General features: G+C 35.2%; 1 non-coding gene across 1 annotated transcript; it reads right to left on the reverse strand.

Annotated features, from left to right (window-relative positions):
- Positions 1-865: 865 nt before the first annotated feature.
- Positions 866-973, reverse strand: LOC111560323. The gene has a single exon (XR_002742075.1). It is a non-coding gene; the product is annotated as a U6 spliceosomal RNA (small nuclear RNA).
- Between the last annotated feature and the right edge of the window lie 19,597 nt (positions 974-20,570).

Genomic DNA, 20,570 nt, shown 5'->3' on the forward strand with positions numbered 1-20,570 from the left:
AAATATATATCACCTTGGGGCGCGTGGGTGGCTCAGGAGGTTAAACGTCTGACTTCGGCTCAGGTCATGAATTTATAATTCGTGGGTTTGAGCCCCATATCAGGCTCTGTGCTGACAGCTCAGAGCCTGGAGCCTGCTTCAGATTCCTTATCTCCCTCTCTCTCTGCCTGTCCCTGGCTCACACTCTATCTCTCAAAAAATAAACATTTTAAAAAGTAAAAGAAAATATATCACCTTTCACCACTGAATTCAAATACCCCTTTGTCATGTGTTAAATTATTATATTTTCTTGGATCTATTTTTGGATTTTCTGTTTGGTTCTCATAATCTCTTTGTCTGTTCCTATGCATTATCACACTGACCATATTAAAGTGAATTTTTAGTATATTTTGATATCTGGTAAGGCAAATTCCTATACTAACTTTCCTCCTGCTTTTTTTGTTTTATGATGTTCTTAGTTATTCTTATGTATTTATAACTAAACATCCACTTTAAGATACTTTTATACAATATCAAATCACATGATTTTAATTTTCTTATATTTTGGTTAAATTTCCACAATGAACATGAATTTGTTTTTTATAACTAGTAAAAGATACATAATATAAAAGACAAAAAAATAAAAAGGGTGACAATACTGAGGGTAAATTCCCTGGTGCTTACTCTGGGCTACAAAACTAGACTAGATAATTATTTTGTAGGATCTAGGTGTTGAGGCAGATTAGAAGGGGAAAAAGGAAAAGCACTCTCTGCTTCTGAAAGTTATAAGAGCACAAAGCCATGCACCTTAAGTGGCAAGTGGTACCACAATTCAGATCCCATGGAACATTTTTGCAATATGAAAGGAGAAATAATTTTTGGTTCCACACAGGGATGCCATGAGTTGTGTGTTGTGTGTCTTCCTTGTGCAGGTGCCATGCTAATCTTTTCTTTGTCATTCCAATTTTAATACTTGTGTTGCTGAAGCCAGCATGAATTGTGGTTTGATATTGCAGCTTGATTAGAGTACCTCGGGTTTTGTTCCCAGGTTATGTTTTAAGGAACACTAGAATCTCTCTCTTGATACACAGAGGTGTTCTTTGCTCAAATGGACGTGGGAAATGGAGCTCATTCTGCTAAAATCTCTAAAGAAGATGTGCATGTAGCTTTGTTTCACTCTATACGTCTTGACTTTAACTTTACATGGAATCATTTTTTTCTGAGAATCTTTTTTCTGAGATACATCTTGAAACTTTAATGGAACCCACAGAAGATTCTTTGGAAGATGTTGGTCCTGGAAGAGGTAGGGTGGGTATAGTCAGGTCAGATAAGCTCAGTAGGCAATGGATAAGGTAGAGGATGTCACTGATATCAAAATGTATTTATGGAAATTACTTATGGCTAAATTAGAAAAATATTTTAAAATCTCAGAAACATAAAGTTGACCCGAATTCTTGCAAGATCCATCTTTGGCCATAGATTGTGCCTTGATTCTGGAAAGCAGAACAATTTATAAGTGGAATAGTTAAAATTCTCAGTGCCCTTTCTAATAATGTCATAATTAAGTCATCATTCATTTTTATTTCTGTCTTGCATATTATTTTCCTTTGAGGCTGACAGTTGGTGTTTGAATCCCTTAAAAACAAGTCTCTTCCATGCTTTTCCCTCTTGTAAGACTTATTCTTCTCTGGAAAGATGCTCAGCATTATCTGAAAAGAGAAAATGCTCTCTGTGTCTCATTTTCCCAAGGCAATTACTAGTTAACTATCTTTGTCTTTAGCAGAATAAAGGTAAGAATACATATCAAGGTAGAAAAACTGTATGTACTTGGCTTCTTCTTTAACATTACCATTTCCTTGCATATGTATAGCTGTTCTTCTGAGGAAATCAAAGCATTTGTGCAACTATTTGATACTTGTGGTTAAAAAAATACGCATAGATTATGTTTATCAATACTATATACATACATTCACAGGTAGACTTATCACTTAGCATTTATCCTAGTTTAAATTCCTGGGAACTCAGACAAGGCAGGTTTTAGGTGTAACAGCTGTGAGGTGTAAGTAGATCAACGGATGTAAAGGTTGAACATTGGTTTATACCGGGTTGTGCTGCTAAGAGAGCTATGCTGCTGAATCTCTAAGGTCTTTTCTACCTATAAGACTTTTATCCTCCCAGGGAGAAAGGAATAATTTGTCAAGTGAAGGCAACTGATGTTACATGTAAAAAAAGTGAGGCATGGCAGAATGAGCCCTGGAACTCTGGCCTTCTATTCCCCATCTATAATTGTCCCATCCAAACACTCCTTTTCATTTAATTTCTTTCCTTGTGGCTTGGGCTTTGGAGATTGGATAAATTAGAAAATGTTATTGTTTTGAGATATTTGAATTCAGATGGAATGGGTAATCAGCTAGTGACCAGAGGCTTCTGGAGCTCTAGGGAAACTGGTGCTGCCAACATCCCTGAGGCTTGACCACCTTCTGCTTGAGCAGATGGTAGGCAGAAACAACATCTTGAAAAGCTGAAGAAAGCCAAATTGAAAATGGTCCCTGGAATGTAAAGGGGCCATTCACTACACCTCTTGTGTCCGTTGATGATATATTCTACTTTTTCTCTTGCCCTTCATTGCCTAGAACATCCTCTATTTCATGCTCTGTAGGGCTGACTTCTTTTTGTTCCTTCAAGGCTTAGTTTAAATATGGCCTCCTCAGTGTAGCCTTCCTTGATGATTCAACTTTCTAGGTTGTTTGACTCTATTATTCTCCACCTCTGTATTTTCAAGTCATTTAGAAATTCACCACAACGTGCAGTTACTGTGTATTTTTGTTTGCTTACTTATTAATTATCTCTCTCTCCCTCTCTTACTAGATTGTAAAATCCATGAAGGTTAAGACCACGTCTGTTTATTTTTCTGTGTAGTCAGTATGTTTTATGAATAAATATGTTTTATGAATAAATAACTCTAAAGCCTATATTCACATCATTTAAAAATTAACAATAGTACAGCCACCTGCCAAAACACATGTCACTTGGTAAAATACATAATGGACACGAAATGAAAAAAAATTATTTTTAAAAATTAAAATTATAGCATGTAGGGTTGAAAATATGCAAGCCTCTAAAATTGCTAAGAAGAGTAAGCACACGTTAAAATTACATTAGAAACCAGAAGACCAAAAAAGGAATATGCCTGCTGCCCAGAGGTTGAGAGAAGTTCTCAATATGTAATATTGATATATAATACGGAAAGTACAACCTAACTTTAATTTTTTTTCTTTTCCTTCTCTATTTTGGATATTGACCTCTGGGCTAAATATGGGAGAACAGAAATACAAGTGTAGCAAACAGAGTATGAGAGAATAACAAGCTGCTGTACAAATATTATGTTCTCTTGGCTATAATATATTTTATTCCAGGGAGCAAGAAGATTCACAAAGGAATCTAAAGAAGTTTGAATTTAGGAAAATGGAGCATATGTACTTTTCCTATTCCTCTCATTAGGTACAACTAAATGTGTTGAACATTATGTGTAAAACAGCCATGAGATTCAGATAGACTGCGGGGGCAGGGGGAGGTAGAACGGCTCTCTTTCTCAAGTTGACAAACAATACATGGTGAATCCCCTAGGTTTTCAATTTGCCTCATATGTCCCAGACGGGAGCAGTAACTTGAAAATGGGCACAGAACAAAAAGACAAAAGACAAACAAAACCCAGCCTGAACAAAAAAAGTGCTCTGTTTAGATGAAGGCCCAGGGAAAGGAGCATAACAGAATGAATTTTTTAAAGGCAATAATTACTCTTTTTCAGTCAAACAGCACAGAACATACTTCATCTCCACCCAACTACAGTGTCCAAATCAGAAGTCTAGGCTTCCATTCTCATCAGGCTGAAATGAGGCACCTTAACACTTTACCACTGTGGTGGTGTCAGAGAAAGTTGAGTATGAAGCCAAGAGTTTTATACATTTTAGATGGTAAAATGATCCCTCTCTCCTCTATTATGGTGGCAGCAGAAAAGATGCAGGAAGCCTGGACATTTCCCCCTACTCAGCCCAGCAATAATGAGGAAACCTACTCATTTCCTGCTGAAATGGTGTCAATAGAGGCCTAGTGGAATCAGAACTTTCACCACTCACCATCCAGTAGTAACAAAGCCATCCCCTTAGTGAATTAGTGGAAGCTGCATGGGGACCAATAATGAAGTGCTCCTTCCTGTCCCAGCCTGGGTGGTATCAGTAAGGGCCTACTGGGGAGGTGGAATTCCCACCTTTGCCCAGCAGTAATGAGGAGCTGCCCACCCCTAATTGGATGTCATTGAATGCCAACGAAGAATCATAGACATAGACTTCTATTTGATATGGCCACAATAGTACATACAGCACACTCCCACACCCCCTTTCCTTTTCAAGGAAGTGTCATTGAAAGCCAGATTTAAAACAAAAAGAAGTTTTAAATAAGTCCAGAGTTTTAAAACATAATATAAAAATATCTAGGTTTTGGGAAGCTTGGATGGCTTAGTCAGTTGAGCATCTGACTCTTGATTTTAGCTCAGGTCATGATCCCAGGGTCATGGGATTGAGCCCCAAGTGAGGCTCCATGCTGAGCAAGGAGCTTACTTAAGATTCTGTCTCTCTTCAGATACCATATATTTTCACTCTTATGTGGATCCTGAGAAACTTAACAGAAACCCATGGGGGAGGGGAAGAAAAAAAAAAATGAGGTTAGAGTGGGAGAGAGCCAAAGCATAAAAGACTCTTAAAAACTGAGAACAAACTGAGGGTTGATGGGGGGGGGGGGGGCGGTGGGAGGGAGGGAAGGGTAGGTGATGGGCATTGAAGAGGGAATCTTTTGGGATGAGCACTGGGTGTTGTATGGAAACCAGTTTGACAATAAATTTCATATATTAAAAAAAAAAGATTCTGTCTCTCTTCCTCTGCCTGTCTCCCCCCTCACATGCGCTCTCTCTCTCTCTCTCTCTCTCAAATAAAACTAAATTTTAAAAAAATCTAGGTTTCAATTGATAACTGTTCATCATAAAAATAACCAAGAAAATCTCAACTTGCATGAAAAAAGACAAAGACAATCAATTAATGCCAACAATGAGATGCAGAGTTAGAATTATCTCTAGTGATAAAGCAGCCATCATAAAAATGTGTCAACAAGTAGTTAAAAAAATGCTTAAAACAAATGAAAAAAATGGAACAAAGAAGCAGAAAGTGTCAGCAAAGTAATAGAAGATGTAAAAAGAATCAAATGAAAGAATTTAGAACTGAAATATATATTAACTAAAAGAAAAGTACCAGTGAATGAACACAACAGCAGAATGTGTTCATTCTTAGTTCAGAACTGAGAAGAATCAGTAAATTTGAAGATAGAACAGTAGGAATTTCTTTAAAACAGAGAGAAAATATCCAAAAAAAAAAAAAAAAAGGACAGAACTCTAGCAACCAATGGGACTATAACTAAATATCTACATCACTGGAGTCCTAGAAGAGGACAAAGTGAGGCAGGAAAAGTAATTAAAGAAATAATGGCTGAGAACTTCCTAATATGGTGAAAGACATAAACATGCAGATTCAAGGAGCTGAAAGAACCCCAACATTATGACCTTAAAGAAATGCACATCAACCAGAGTGCAAAGTTCTGGAAATTAAAAACAAAGAAAAAATCTTGAAAGCAGTGAGAAAAGAACAAACCTTACCACTTACAGGGAAAAACAATTCAACTGACAGCAGATTACTTATCAGAGAGCATGGATGCCAGGAAGAAGCAACACATAATTTTATTTATTTATTTTTAATTTTTTAAATTTTTTTAACTATTTTAGTTTAGTTTAGTTTATATTATTTTAATTTATTTTAATTTTATTTTTTTAATTTACATCCAAATTAGTTAGTATATAGTGCAACAATGATTTCAGGAGTAGATTGTTAGCGCCCCTTACCATTTAGCCCATCCCCCCCACATGCCCTCTCCAGTAGCCCTCAGTTTGTTATCCATATTTATGAGTCTCCTATGTTTTGTCCCCCTCCCTGTTTTTATATTATTTTTGTTTCCCTTCCCTTATGTTCATCTGTTTTGTCTCTTAAAGTCCTCATATGAGTGAAGTCATATGATTTTTGTCTTTCTTTGACTAATTTCATGTAGCATAATACCCTCCAGTTCCATCCACATAGTTGCAAATGGCAAGATTTCATTTTTTATGATTGCCGAGTAATACTTCATTGTATATATATATACCACATCTTTATCCATTCATCCATCGATGGACATTTGGGTTCTTGCCATACTTTGGCTATTGTTGATAGTGCTGCTATAAACATTGGGGTGCATGTGTCCCTTCAAAACAGCACACCTGTATCCCGTGGATAAATGCCTGGTAGTGCAATTGCTGGGTCATAGGGTAGTTCTATTTTTAGTTTTTTGAGGAACCTCAATACTGTTTTCCAGAGTGGCTGTACCAGCAACACATCATTTTAAAGTGTGAAAAGAAAAGGAATTTCAACCCCCAACTCTATATTCAGTGAAGATATTCTTTAGGAATGGAGTGTAAATCAAGACATCCTCAGAAGGAAGACTAAGGGACATGTTACCAGTGAACTTACTCTAAAAGAATGGCTGAAGTAAGTCCCCTAAACAGAAAGGAAATGACAAAAGAAGGAAACATCAAAAAGAAACAATGGGGGCTCCTAGGTGGCTCAGTGGGTTAAGCGTTGACTTCTGCTGAGGTCATGATCTGGCGGTTTGTGAATTTGAGCCCTATATCCAGCTCTCTGCTGACAGCTCAGAGCCTGGAGCCTGTTTCAGATTCTGTGTCTCCTTTTCTTTCTGCCTCTCCCATGCTCATGCTCTGTCTCTTAATAATAAATAAATGTTAAAAAAAATTAAAAAGAAAGAAAGAAAGAATAAATAATAGAAAAAGTAAAAAAAAAAAAATCATTCACCACCAGGGTGGTGTCAGTGACAATATATAAAAATACTAGGTTATTCTTAGTTGAGTATCTTAAATTTATGTTTGATGATTGAAACAAAAATTATAGCACTCTGATGTGCATTTAAATGGATATAGAGGAGATATTTGACACGTCTATTATAAGGGGGAAAGGTAAGTTAAGGCATGGTTTCTACATTTCATTCAAATTGGTAAAATGTCAACATTGGTAGACTATGATAATTTATGTATATATAATACAGCAACTACTAAAAAGCTATAGAAAAACATACACTCAGAAACTGTACTGATAAATCGAAATGAAATACTAAAAGAATATTCAAATAACTCACAGAAACACAGAAAAGGAAAACAAAAATGATAAACAGAACACAGGGGTACCTGGGTGGCTCAACAGTTAAGCATCCGACTTTGGCTCAGGTCATGATCTCACGGTTGGTTGGTTTGCGTCCCACGTTGGGCTCTGTACTGACAGCTCAAAGCTTGGAGCCTACTTCAGATTCTGTGTCTCCCTCTGTCTCAATCCCCACTCCCCCACCCCCACTTGCACTCTGTCTTTGTCTCTCAAAAATGAATAAATGTTAAAAAATTTTTTAAAAGAAAAAGAGAGAACACAAAATGGAAAATAAAATAGTGGACTTAAGCTCTAACACATTAATAGTTCCATTAAATAGAAGTGGTATAAATACAGCCATTAAAAGACAGAGATTGTCAGAGTGAATTAAAAGACATAGCCTATTCTGCCTACATAAGACACATTTTTGATTCACAGGTACAAACATGTTGAACGTAAGAGGATGAGGAAAGATATATGATGCAGGGGAACCTGGGTGGCTCAGTCAGATAAATGTCCAACTCTCGATTTTGGCTCAGGTCATGATCTCACATTTTGTGTGATCAAGCCCCAAGCTGGGCTCTGTGCTCACAATGCAGAACCTTCTTGGGATTCACTCTCTCTGCCCTCTCTCTCTGTCCTATCCCCACTCATGCTCGCTCTTTCTCAAAATAAAATAAATAAATAAACTAAAAAAAAGATATATGATGCAAAGACTTTTTGTCATTTTGTCATGGAATGATTTTGTCATTCCAAGAATGTTATATAAATGGAATCATACCATGTATAATTTTTGGAATTTGCTTTTTCTGTTCACAAAATTATTTAGAGATTCATCCAGTTTGTGTGTATTGATAGGCTGCTCCTTTTTAATCACTAGAGTAGTATTCAATGTTGTGTATGTACTATATTTTAAATATTCCCATATTAAAGAGCATCTGTGTTGTTTACATTTTTTGGTTATTACTAATAAAGCTGCTATAGATATCTCCATATAGGTTTTTTTGTGTGAACACAAATCTATTTCTCTAGGATAAACACTTAAGTCTGCCATTATAATTTTTGTTTTCCATTTTTTTTTGTTTCTCTGTGTTTTTTTTATTCTGTCTTCCTCTAAGTTACTTGAATATGTTTTTTAGAATTTTGATTTGTTTTATCTATAGTGTTTTTGACTGTATCTTTTTGATAGCTTGTTTTAGTGGTTGTTCTGGGTATTACATTATATACACATAACTTATCACAGTGTATTCATGTCAACATTTTACCAATTTGAGTGAAGTGCAGAAAGCACCCCTTACTTTATGTCCCTATTCCTTTCTCATTTTATAATATGACCATCTTAAATATTTTATCTCTGCCCACAAAGATTTACATCTGACAGTGCTATAGTTTGTGCTTTCATTGTCACATATCACCTAGAATACTCAGAAGTAGGAAAAACCTTTTGTATTTACCTATATTTTTGTTTACTGTGTTATTCCTTCCTTATATTGCAAGTTTCCTTCTCATGTCATTGTTATTTCTGTTTATTCGTTCTTTTAGGGAAGGTCTGCTGATGACAAGTTTTTTGTTTTTCTCACTTGAGAATACCCTGATTATCCCTTCATTCCTGAAGGATACTATTGAGGTAGAGGAATCTGGGTTGACAGATCTTTTCTTTCAAAACCTGGAAAATGTTGTGACATTTGCTTTTAGCCTCCAAGACTTCTGACAAGGTATACACTGTCATTCTAATTGCTTTTCCTCTATAGATAAGGTGTCATTTTTACTTTTTGTTTTTTAAATTATTTTTAGAGAGAGATCAGGAACAGGGGAGAGGGGCAGAGGGAGGGAGAAAGAGAGAGAGAGAGAGAGAGAGAGAGAGAGAGAGAGAGAGAGAGAGAGAGAGAGAGAATCTTAAACAGGTTCCATGCTCAGTACAGAACCTGATGCGGGGCTTGATCTCATGACCCTGGGATCATGACCAGAGCTGAAATCAAGAGTCTGACGCTCAATCTACTGAGTCATCTTGGTGACCCAAGGTGTCATTTTTTGGTGCTGCTTTCAAGATTTTTTCTTTTTCTTTAGTTTTGAAAAGCTTACTTATTATGTGTTTTAACATGGCTTTATTTGGTTTTATCCTGCTTAGGTCTCATTCACTTCTTTTATTTGCAGGTTTGTGTCTCTTACCAAATTTGGAAAGTTTTGTGCAAAGAATTCTTTGAATTTTTTCAACTTGGCCTTTTTTCTCATATCCTTCCAAGACTCAAATGGCATGAATGTTAAATCTTTTGTTATAGTCTCACCTGTATTTTAGCTTTTCAGGTCATTTATTTATTTATTTAGTCCATTTTCTCACTGTAGTTCAAACTGGGCAATTTCTATTCCTTCTACTTTCCAGTTTACTGGCTCTTTTTTCTGTCTACTACATTTTGCTGTTGAGCCCATTCAGGTTTATTTTGATTATTTTTCAGTTCTAAAGTTTCCTTTTGCATTTTCTTTATGTCTTTTATTCCTTTGCTGAGACTTTCTTACTTTTTTTCCCATTTATTTCTAGCATTTTTTGTAATTTTTCATTGGGACATTATTATAATAGCTGCTTTAAAATTTTGTCAGGTAATAACATCTCTGTTATCTCAGTGTTGATATATATTGGCTGCCTTTCTTCATTCTGATTGAGTTCCTTGTGATATTTGGTATGATGAATGATTTTCCATTTAAACTTGCACATATTCATATTATATTACAGGACTCTGGTTCTTATTTAAACCTTCTATTTTAGTTGTTTTTGTCTGATGCCGCTTTGGCAGGGGGATTTGGGGGTGGCTGGGTGCTGCCTTCTTAGTACTGGATGGAGTTAGAAGTCCATGGTTCCTGCTCACCATTCATTGACAGCTGAGGCTGGAGGAACCCCCTTGTGGGCAATGGTGGAAGTCCTGACTCTTGACTGGGCCTCCTCTGATGCCACCCTAGCAGAAACCAACTGAGGCACCTCTTCAGTGGAGGCTGGGTATTGAAATTCAGGTTTCTTCTGTAATGTCCTCTGATACTTCATGGGTGGGGACTTGTTGTTAGTCAAAAGGATTCAAAGTCAAGCTACCATTTGGTCATCTCTGATACCACTTTGGTGGGGGTACTGAGATACCTGTCTATAGTGTCATGAAAGTGCAAATCTAGGCTCTCCTTTTGGCTTTTTCCAATGTAGGTGGGGATGTGGTCACAATTTGTTGTTGTTGTTGTTGTTGTTTGTTTTTTCTTCTTGTGGTGTTTGACTGGAATGGAGTGGTTTTTGTCTAAAAGTTTTCTGTTTTTCCTGGTCCTTGGAGAAAAGAAGGAAGGTTTTTGGGGGCTCTTTTTCTTTGTATGTGTTGGTGGTTCTGTACTGCTGTCTATTACAACTCTCTGTATGTATTATATAAAACAATAAGAAAACTCAGGGAAATCATTGTTGTGCTGTTCCTTATGTTCTGAGATTCTCAGCCAACCTATCTTCTCTCTATCTTTCAGAGTCTTCTTAAGTTTATTTCATTTATAATGTCCAAGTTTTTAATTGTACTTAGTGGGAGGGAAAGGGAAATAGGAATACTCTTTTTTAGAAATGTAATTTCCCACACTTATTTTTAATATACATGGATTTATTTCTTCTATCTTATTTGTTGCTATCTGTTTTACTTGCTTTTTGGTACTTTTTGATTCCTTTTTTATTCCGTCTTCTAACATTTATTCTTTTTACCATGGGCCACCACTGATTTAACATATATTCTTTCTATTTTTTATAAGTGTCCTTAAATTTTTAACATGCATTCTTGACTTTTTAATTCAGCAATTAATATAGAGTATACTCCTCCTTCCTTGAGAAAGATACAAGGATCTTAGGGCTTTTTAATCCCAATAGTCCTCTCTCTCACTTACAGTAGATGATTTATTTATATGTTTTATACTTTTTGTTCATGAAATGATTCATTGTTGAGATTTTTGGAGGGATTTCTAGGTTGCTTCAAGATACGTGAGAGGTTTTGTGTTTTATGTTAAGCTCCCCGAGAGTTGTCACTGGTCAAGGACTATTTTTTTATTAGCTTGGGATAGGTGTTCTTTAACCCTTCATATATAATAAATTAAATCTCAAATGCATATAATACAAATTCTTAGTGAGAGGGATTCTTTCCAAGCACAGAATCTAAGCCATAATAAAAGAAAGAATAGAAGACCCCAAAAGAAACTTCTGTGATTTTTCCTATACTGGTGTCCAGATGTTTTTCTAGTATACCTAAGTGCTAAGTCTGTAATTCTACAAAAGTTATGATTTCATATGGAAATCTCAGTTTCACCTTTGTACCCTGAAAAGGCCAAGGCTTATCTCTTACTCTTTCATGCATGTTGATAATCTAGTTCTTGTACTAGGTTTGGAAACTGACATCTCCTCAAGTTGCTTCAGGTAGTGAGTTAACCAATTGTTGGAGCTATTTAAGCATCTGTAAAAACGGTTTAGCAATTCTTCAAGATCCCTGTAACTTTAAGATGATTTTAAACTATATAAATACTACCTAGCACTGTTACTCTTGTATTGTTTATTTGAGATCATTATCTCAAGAACATTGAGTGTAAAATGTTCAGTGACCATACTAGGTGTCTGATGACACAGCATGATAACATGATATGGATACTGAAACAAACATATAAAAGGCACAATGAGAAAACACTACATGAACAAAAGAAGTACAGCATGAGAAACAATCACATCTTTTCCTTAGAGACTATAAGCAAATGCTTTAGAGTCTTGAACAAATGACTGATTGCTCTTTTAGAGATGATGATAAATATAGATGTTCTGTTCCTATCATTAATGACTCAATAAATAAAATCCCAAGATACTTTTCAAAAGTACAGTATGATATCCACTGTGATATCTACTGTTACAAGCAGCTGTGTCTCCTAGTGATGTGTGGGAAATTTGATAAAATACCGCAAATGTTCTGAAGATCAAAAGTGCCATGTACTATAAATGATGAGTGATGACTGTAATGGTAGAGAATGGCCACAGGAACAGAGACACTATTGTTACCTGGAAAAGGTTGCTTCTTCTTTTAAAAAACAGTAATATTGCTTTTTTTTAGAATAAAGGACTTTAAGACATCTCATCTAGGTCTGATTCTCCTGAAGTTGAAAATTTTCTAGACGCAATGGACTCTGCAGAGAGAATTTAGTCCACTCTCTGCCTCTTTTAAATTAATGTATGGATACTCCCTTGGTAAGCCATGCCAGCTAAATGTCCTATATTCTCACATGGGTATCATTTTAGCACATTAGACAACATAACCTAGTCCTTTGTTGTCCTTCAGATTCATGTGTACTCGTTAACTACTTCCACAGAAGAACAACATAGATATAAAATACGAGATGGAACAGCTGACATTTTAATTCTATATTTGCCAGCACGTTCTATTGGTTAAAGAACCATTTATTTTGTCCATGTGAAGTTTGAAGGGCTATAAAAGTAGGAGTTAATGTGTTTGATCCAGCAATGGATTATGCCAATGTATGTAAATGCTTTTATGTTCTGCTTAATAATGTAAGCAGTTGGCGATACAGGGTGACTCATCAGGCTTTTTAAATTTAGGATGGAATGCATTAGTAAAATTACTGTGAGCAATGATTCAGCTTGCACAGCTGTATTACCTTCAAAAATGCTGTTCTTGGGCACATTTGTACAGTAGGAGGCTGTTATGATCTGGAGGCCTAAACCATCTCCCTGCTTCTTGGGTTTGGAGACATACAGCAACATTCATTTCCCCTGGAAAGATCCAGTATTATGCTAGGTGAAGAGTGGAGAAGAGAGGATGCTATAGATGTTCACAGCTAAAGGTATCAATGCCTTTTTGGCTTAAAAAATCCAGAAGAGAGGGAGTTCCATTAAAAATAAATTCCATAAAATAAAGTGTGATCCACAAACTTAGCAAATCTGCAATGAATATAAAATATTTCTATATTCCTAGCACTTTGATCATAGATCTTCAGCACACAGGAGCAGGTGTCCTATAAAAATATCAGATCTGGCTGTTAATTTAAATGAGTTTCCCTTTCTTGATTTTCACTGACTCACTTAATGCTTTACTGCTCCAGTTGGCAACATTCCAAAAAGACAACAAATATCCACTTTTTCTAAAGCTATTTTCTTTTAAATTGAATGCAACTTCAAATAGGAAGAAATGGTACACCAAATAGCCACATTTAAGATTCATTCCATAGTCCCTAAATGAAAAAATTAAATATTTTGGAGGTACATATTAAAGGCTATGTTATTTTTTTCTGCTGTCTCATCTCAAAATAGTTCCATGTGTTGGCAAGATAAAGAGTGTTCAGTTCAATCTCAATTCCAGAAGATACTGAATCATGTTTTCTGATTTTAAGTTTCTATTTTCTGGGAAACTTATACAGAAAAGCATTTCACTGTTATGTTTGAGAATAGCCAAATAATAGCATGGTGTTTAATATTTGTTCATAAGAACAAAGTTTATTGCACATTCTGGATCACAAAATTACCCAAATTGTCCATCCTTTATTTAAGGCAAGAGCTATTCAGAATGTGATGTGAATGAACAAACTGTTTCCTTACACACTGGACCTTGCCCACATTTCACCTGCCCTTTCCCGAATCTTTACTGAGTTCTGAGAAAATGCATAAATATTAAGAAGAATAAAGAAGCATGAAAAAAAGGTTTGGAGAAAGGAGATGAAAAAGTTAGGAGAGAGAGACTGAATATGCAAATGAACAATGGCCAGATCATATGGAAAAATAAAAATCTGACCCACAATCTACAGCAATTTGTTCAGGAAGCCAACCCCTTTATCTATAATGAATAGCTCCGGAAGCCAGTCTTCTATAAATCAGATTTGTAGGTGGGCTCAGGGCACCCACCTGTCCACCCTCGGGCTTGGGAAGCGTGTAGACCCCCACAGAGAAGCCGCCTCTGGTCTGGGCTTCGTGGCTGCCTATGTTAGAAGTCCATGACCAGTGCCAGCCAGTATTCCAGTCTTGGTATCTCTAATAACAATCCAGGAAGGGAAACAATAACTTCTGTAACAACTAGTGCCAAATGGCCAGGACTTGATTAATAACTGACAACTTCTCTAAATTTTGTCCCTGCTTCCAACTTTTGACCAACCAGAGAAAGCTAAATATGCACCCATAGCTAATCATGTAGGATCCACTTCTAGTTTGCCTCTCTATAGCTTCCCATGCCAACAACCTCCAATAAGGTCCCACTTGAGACTTCCCTTTTTTCCATTCTAAGGATTTCCCTTTCTGCTGCCTGCCTTTGCATCTTTGCCAGAACCCAGGTGGTGGTGGCTGACTCTCTTGCTATTGCAAACTCTGATTCAAATTTCTCCTCTCTCATTTCTTTGGTCTTCACTTAGTTTGACAGGAGAAATACAGAAAAGGGAGAAGGAAGAGTAAAAGAAAACAAGGAAGGATAAAGAAAAGGAGGTTTACGAAATGAAACAAAAAAGGAAAAAACTCTGTCCTAGCACTGCTAAGCCCACCATCTCTACACATGCTAAATTTCTCAGAAATGAAAGCCTAGAACAAAGTTCCAAAGTTCAGTTTCCTTTTGCTACGTCATCTACCTAGGCCTTTTAGTAATTTATGTAACTAAATGTTAAAAGAAAGCAAAATCCATGTATTCCTGAAGAGAAGTGATCACCTCTTTAGAAGTCTATGCTAATGGCATTCAAATTTTGAACAGAGAATCCCTAATCAAAAATATCTGAATAGTTTTTAGCATTTTAAATAAAAAATTGGGGGGGGGAGATCAGTATTGATATTAGTATTTTCCTAAAGGAATGGTATCTGTTGCTACTTTAACTTTCTGTTAGGGCTTTGAATTACTTCGTATATAAATTACTTCATAAAGAGCTAATGCTGTTGCAAAAAATTTTTCTGTAATAGATTCTCATCTCTACATTTGGCTTTTAGTGGATACAGAGACCTTGTCTTTGAAGTTAGCTGTAGGATTCAAATTGTATTTGAATAGAAAAAAAATTTTTTTCAGTAGAGATGGAGAAGAGACTCTTTTTTGGCTTTAAGGAGAAATAATTGACATAATGGCACTGTCTACATTTAAGGTGTAAAGCATGATGGTTTGATTTACATATATTATGGGATGATTATTTCAATAGGTTCAGCTAACATTATCTTCTCATACAGATACAATACAGAGAAAGGAAAGAAGAGAAATATTTTCTCCTTATGATGAGAACTCATCATAAGGATGTACTCTTTTAAAAACTCTTCTATATACCATACAGCAGTGTTATCAATAGTCCTCAAATTGTACCTTCTTAGTACTTATTTGTCTTATAACTGTAAATTAGTGCCATTTGACCACCTTCCCACAATTCTGCCTTCCTGAACCTTCTGTCTCTGGGAACCATATGTCTGATCCCTTTTCTATGAGCTTGGTATGTATGGATGTGTCTATGTATGTATGTTTTTATAGATTCTACATATAAGTGAGATTATACAGCATATGACTTTTATTTTATTTTATTTTATTTTATTTTATTTTATTTTATTTTATTTTGATAAGCTCTTCAAGTTCCATTAATGTTGTTACCAATGGTAGGGTTTTCTAATTTTTTGCAGCTGGATAATATTCCATTGCATATATATATATACACATACGTATGTATGTGTATATACACATATGTATATATATATATATATGTTATGTATGCATACATATGTATATATATGTAAATATATATGTGTATATACATATAATACGTGTGTATATACATATATACACACACACATATATGTAGTCAACTTCTTTATCCATTCATCCATCAGTGGACACTTAGGTTGTTTCCATGTCTTGTCCATACTGAATAACACTGCTATGAACATGGGAGTACAGATAACTTTTCAAGTTCATGTTTTTATTTACTTTGGATATATTCCCAGAAGTGGAGTTGCTGCATCATATGGTAGATCTATTTTTGATTTTCTGAGGATCCTCCATACTGTTTTCCATAGTGGCATACCAATTTACAATCCTAGCAGCAATGCACAAGAATTTCTTTTCTCCAAATCCATGCTAGCTTTTGTTACATCTTGACTTTTTGATGATGGCCATTCTAGCAGGCACAAAATGATATCTCATTGTGGTTTTAATTTGCATTTTCCTAATGACTAGTGGTCTTGAACATCTTTCCATTTACCTGTTGGTCTTTCATATACCTTCTTTGAAAAAAACAAACAAACATTTTTTCAGGTCCTTTGCTCAGTTTTCAGTTGGGTTATTTGTTTCTTTTTGCTATTGAATTGTATGAGTTTTTTATATATTTTGGATATTAACCTCTTATCAGATATATAGTTAACAAATATTTATTTCTGTGCCATAAGTCAACTTTTCAATTTGATATTATTTTTGCTATAAAATAGTTTTTTAGTTTGGTATAGTCCCACTTGTTTAGCTTTGATTTTGTTGCTTCTGCTTTACATATTATATCCAAAAAATCATTGCCAAGATTTATGTCAAGAAATCTTATTCCTATGTGTTCTTCCGGGAGTTTTATGGTTTCATATCTACAGTAAATCTTTAATCCATTTAATCCATTCGGTTAATTGTGATCTGTGGAAGATAGGGGTCCAGCTACATTTTTCTGCATGTGAACATCCAAATATCTCAGCAATATTTATCAAGGAGACTATATTTTTCTACTGAGTATACTTGGCACCCTGGTCAACTGTTTCTTGACCATATGTTCTTAGCTTTATTTCTGGGCTCTTAATTATGTTTTACTGGTTTATTTGTTTTTATGCCATACTTTTGTGATTACTACAGCTTGAAATCAGAAAGTGTGATGCCTCCTGCTTTGTTCTTCTTTCTCATGATTTATTTGGCTATTCTAAGTCTGTATACATTTTAGAAGTGTGTGTTCATTTCTGTAAAAATCCCATTGAAAACTTAATAGATATTTCACTGAATCTATAGATGACTTTTGGTAGTACTGACACTTTAACAATATTAAGTTTTCTGATCCATGAACATGGAATACATATCCACTTATTTGTATCTTCTTCAAACTTTTTCAGTAGATGGAAAGTAAAATGAAAGTAGAGATCTTTCATTTCCTTGATTAAATTTATTCCTAAGTATATTATAGTTTTTGATGCTATTGTAAATGAAATAAGTTGCTTTATTTTTCAAAAAAAAAATTGTTAGTGGGGCGCCTGGGTGGCGCAGTCGGTTAAGCGTCCGACTTCGGCCAGGTCACGATCTCGCGGTCGGGAGTTCGAGCCCCGCCTCGGGCTCTGGGCTGATGGCTCAGAGCCTGGAGCCTGTTTCTGATTCTGTGTCTCCTTCTCTCTCTGCCCCTCCCCCGTTCATGCTCTGTCTCTCTCTGTCCCAAAAATAAACGTTGAAAAAAATTTTTTTTAATAAAAAAAAAAAGAAAAAAATTGTTAGTGTATAAAATACTACTGATTTTTGTATGTTAATTTTGTATCCTGCAACTTTACTGAATTTATTGATTAGATCTTATATTTTTTCTTGAGTCTTTAGGAATTTATACATATAAAATCATGTTATCTGCAAATGGAGAAAATTTTACTTCTTTCTAATTCTAATACTATTTTATTTCTTTTCCTTGCCTGACCATTCTAGCTAGGACTTCCAGTATTATATTGAATAGGAGTGATAGAAGTGAGCATCTTTGTGTTGTTACTGATTTAGAGGAAAAAATTTCAACTTTCACCATTGAGTATTATGTTAGATTTGGGGTTGTCATATATAACCTGTATTATATTAAGATACGTTTCTTTCATGCCTAATTTGTTCAGAGTATTAATGTTAACCTCATGAATGGATGTTGAAATTTGTCCAGTGCTTTTTCTGCATCTATTGAGATCATATGATTCTTTTTTTCATTTTATTAATATGATGTAGTGTTGATTAATTTGCAAATGTTGAATCATCTTTGCATACCAATGATGAATCCCACGTGATAATGGTGAATGATTCTTTTAATATGCTGCTGAAATTGGTTTGCTAGTAATTTATTGAGAAATTTTTGCAACTATATTCATCAGGGAAATTGACCTGTAGTTTTCTTTTCTAGTTGTGTCCTTTTCTGGCTTTAGTACTGGAATAATGCTGGCATTGTAAAAGTAGTTTGGCAGTGTTCCTTCCTCTTTGATCTTTTTGGGAAAAGTTTAAGAAGAATTGGTATTAATTCTCCCTTAAATATTTGGTAAATTTCACCAGTAAAGCCTTCTGGACCTGGGGTTGTCTTCATTGAGAGAGTTTTTTGATTACTGATTTAATCTCCTTACTAACAATTGATCAGTTTAGATTTTCTATTTCTTCCTGATTCAGTTATGGTAAGTTATATTCTTCTAAGAACTTTTCCATATCTTCTAAGCTGTCCAGTTTTTTGGTAAATAGTTGTTCATGGGAGCCTCTTATGATCCTTTACCCTTCTGATAGAAATTGTAATATCTTCTTTTTCATTTATGTTTTTGTGCTTTGGGTACTCTCACTTTTTCCTTGGTTAGTCTAGTTAAAGGTTTTTCAATTTTATTTATTATTTCGAAGAGCAACTCTTAGTTGGGTTAATATTTTCTATTGTATTTTTCTGTTTTCTATTTTATTTATTTGTTTTCTAATATTTATTATTTCCTTTTTTTTTCTGCCAACTCTGCTTGGTTTGTTCTTCTTTTTCTAATTCCTTAAAGCAGATTTAGCTAGTTTGTTTGGACTCTTTCTGGCTTCTTATTGTAGGCATTAACTGGTATATACTTTCCTCTTAGAATTGCTTTTGCTGTATCCCATAAGTTCTGGTACATTGTAATTCCATTTGTTTTTGTCTTAAGAAACTTTGTTATTTCTTCTTTATTTATTCTTTGATCCATTTGTTGTTGAAGAGAGTGTTTAGTTTCCATGTGTTTGTCAATCTCCCAGTTTCCTTTTGTTATTAATTTCCAGTTTCATATTGTGTGGTCAGAGAAGATATTTCAATCTTCTTGAATTTGCTAAGATTTGTTTTGTGGAGTAACATGTGGTTTGGGCTAGAAAACGATCCATGCACTCTCGATAAGAATGTTTTTTCGGTTGTTTTTGGAGAGAATGTTCTGTATATGTCTCTTTGGTCCATTTGGTCTTTTGTGCTGTTCAAGTCTGCCATTTCCTTATTGATTCTCTGTCCGGACAATCTATCCATCATTGAGAGTAGGATATTAAAGTTCCCAGCTATTAAGGCATTACTTTTTATTTATCCTTTTAGCTCTATTAGTTTTTGTGTTATATATTTAGGTGTTTGATGTTGGGAGCATGCATATTTACCATTGTTATGTCTTTTTGATGGATTAATCCCTTTGTCATAATGTAATGACTTTTCTTGTTTTTTCTTTATTTTTTTAATTTTTAATTTAAAGTTAATTTTGTGTAATATAAGTATATCTAACTCTGATTTGTTGTGGTTGTTACCATTTGTTTGAAATGAATTTTTCCATCTATTTACTTTTAGTGTATGTGAATCTTTAAAGCTAAAGTAAGCTTCTGTAGGCAGCATATCATTGTATTTTTTTATGCCATTCTTTGTCTTTGATCAAAGAATTTAATCTGTTTACATTTAAAGTAATTTTGATAGGTAAAGACTATTACCATTTTGTCAATTGCTCTTTGGTTGGTTTGCAGATTCATTGTTTCTTGTTTCTTGCTATCTTTTTTTTTTCCTGTTTTAATACCTTTTTGTATATGTTGACTTCTTTATCATGTTCTTTTGTGTAATTGCCAGAGATTTTTCTTGTGGTTACCATTAGGATTATGTAAAATATCACAATTTATAAACCCTTATTATAAGATGATAACAACTTATTTTTTTATTATTATTTTTTTTTCAACGTTTATTTATTTTTGGGACAGAGAGAGAGACAGAGCATGAACAGGGGAGGGGCAGAGAGAGAGGGAGACATAGAATTGGAAACAGGCTCCAGGCTCCGAGCCATCAGCCCAGAGCCTGACACGGGGCTCGAACTCACAGACCGCGAGATCCTGACCTGGCTGAAGTCGGACACTTAACCGACTGCGCCACCCAGGCGCCCCATCTCTCAATCTTATTTTTTTAATGTTTTATTTATCTGCAAGAGAGAGACAGAGTATAAGCAGGGGAGGGGCAGAGAGAGAGGGAGACACAGAATCTGAAGCAGGCTCTAGGCTCCGAGATGTTAGCACAGAGCCTGATGTGGAGCTCGAACCCACAAACTGTGAGATCATGACCTGAGCCGAAGTCAGATGCTTAACCAACTGAGCCACCCAGGCG

The sequence above is a fragment of the Felis catus genome, chromosome B1, assembly GCF_018350175.1.
Source record: "Felis catus isolate Fca126 chromosome B1, F.catus_Fca126_mat1.0, whole genome shotgun sequence".
Taxonomy (NCBI): Eukaryota; Metazoa; Chordata; class Mammalia; order Carnivora; family Felidae; genus Felis; species Felis catus.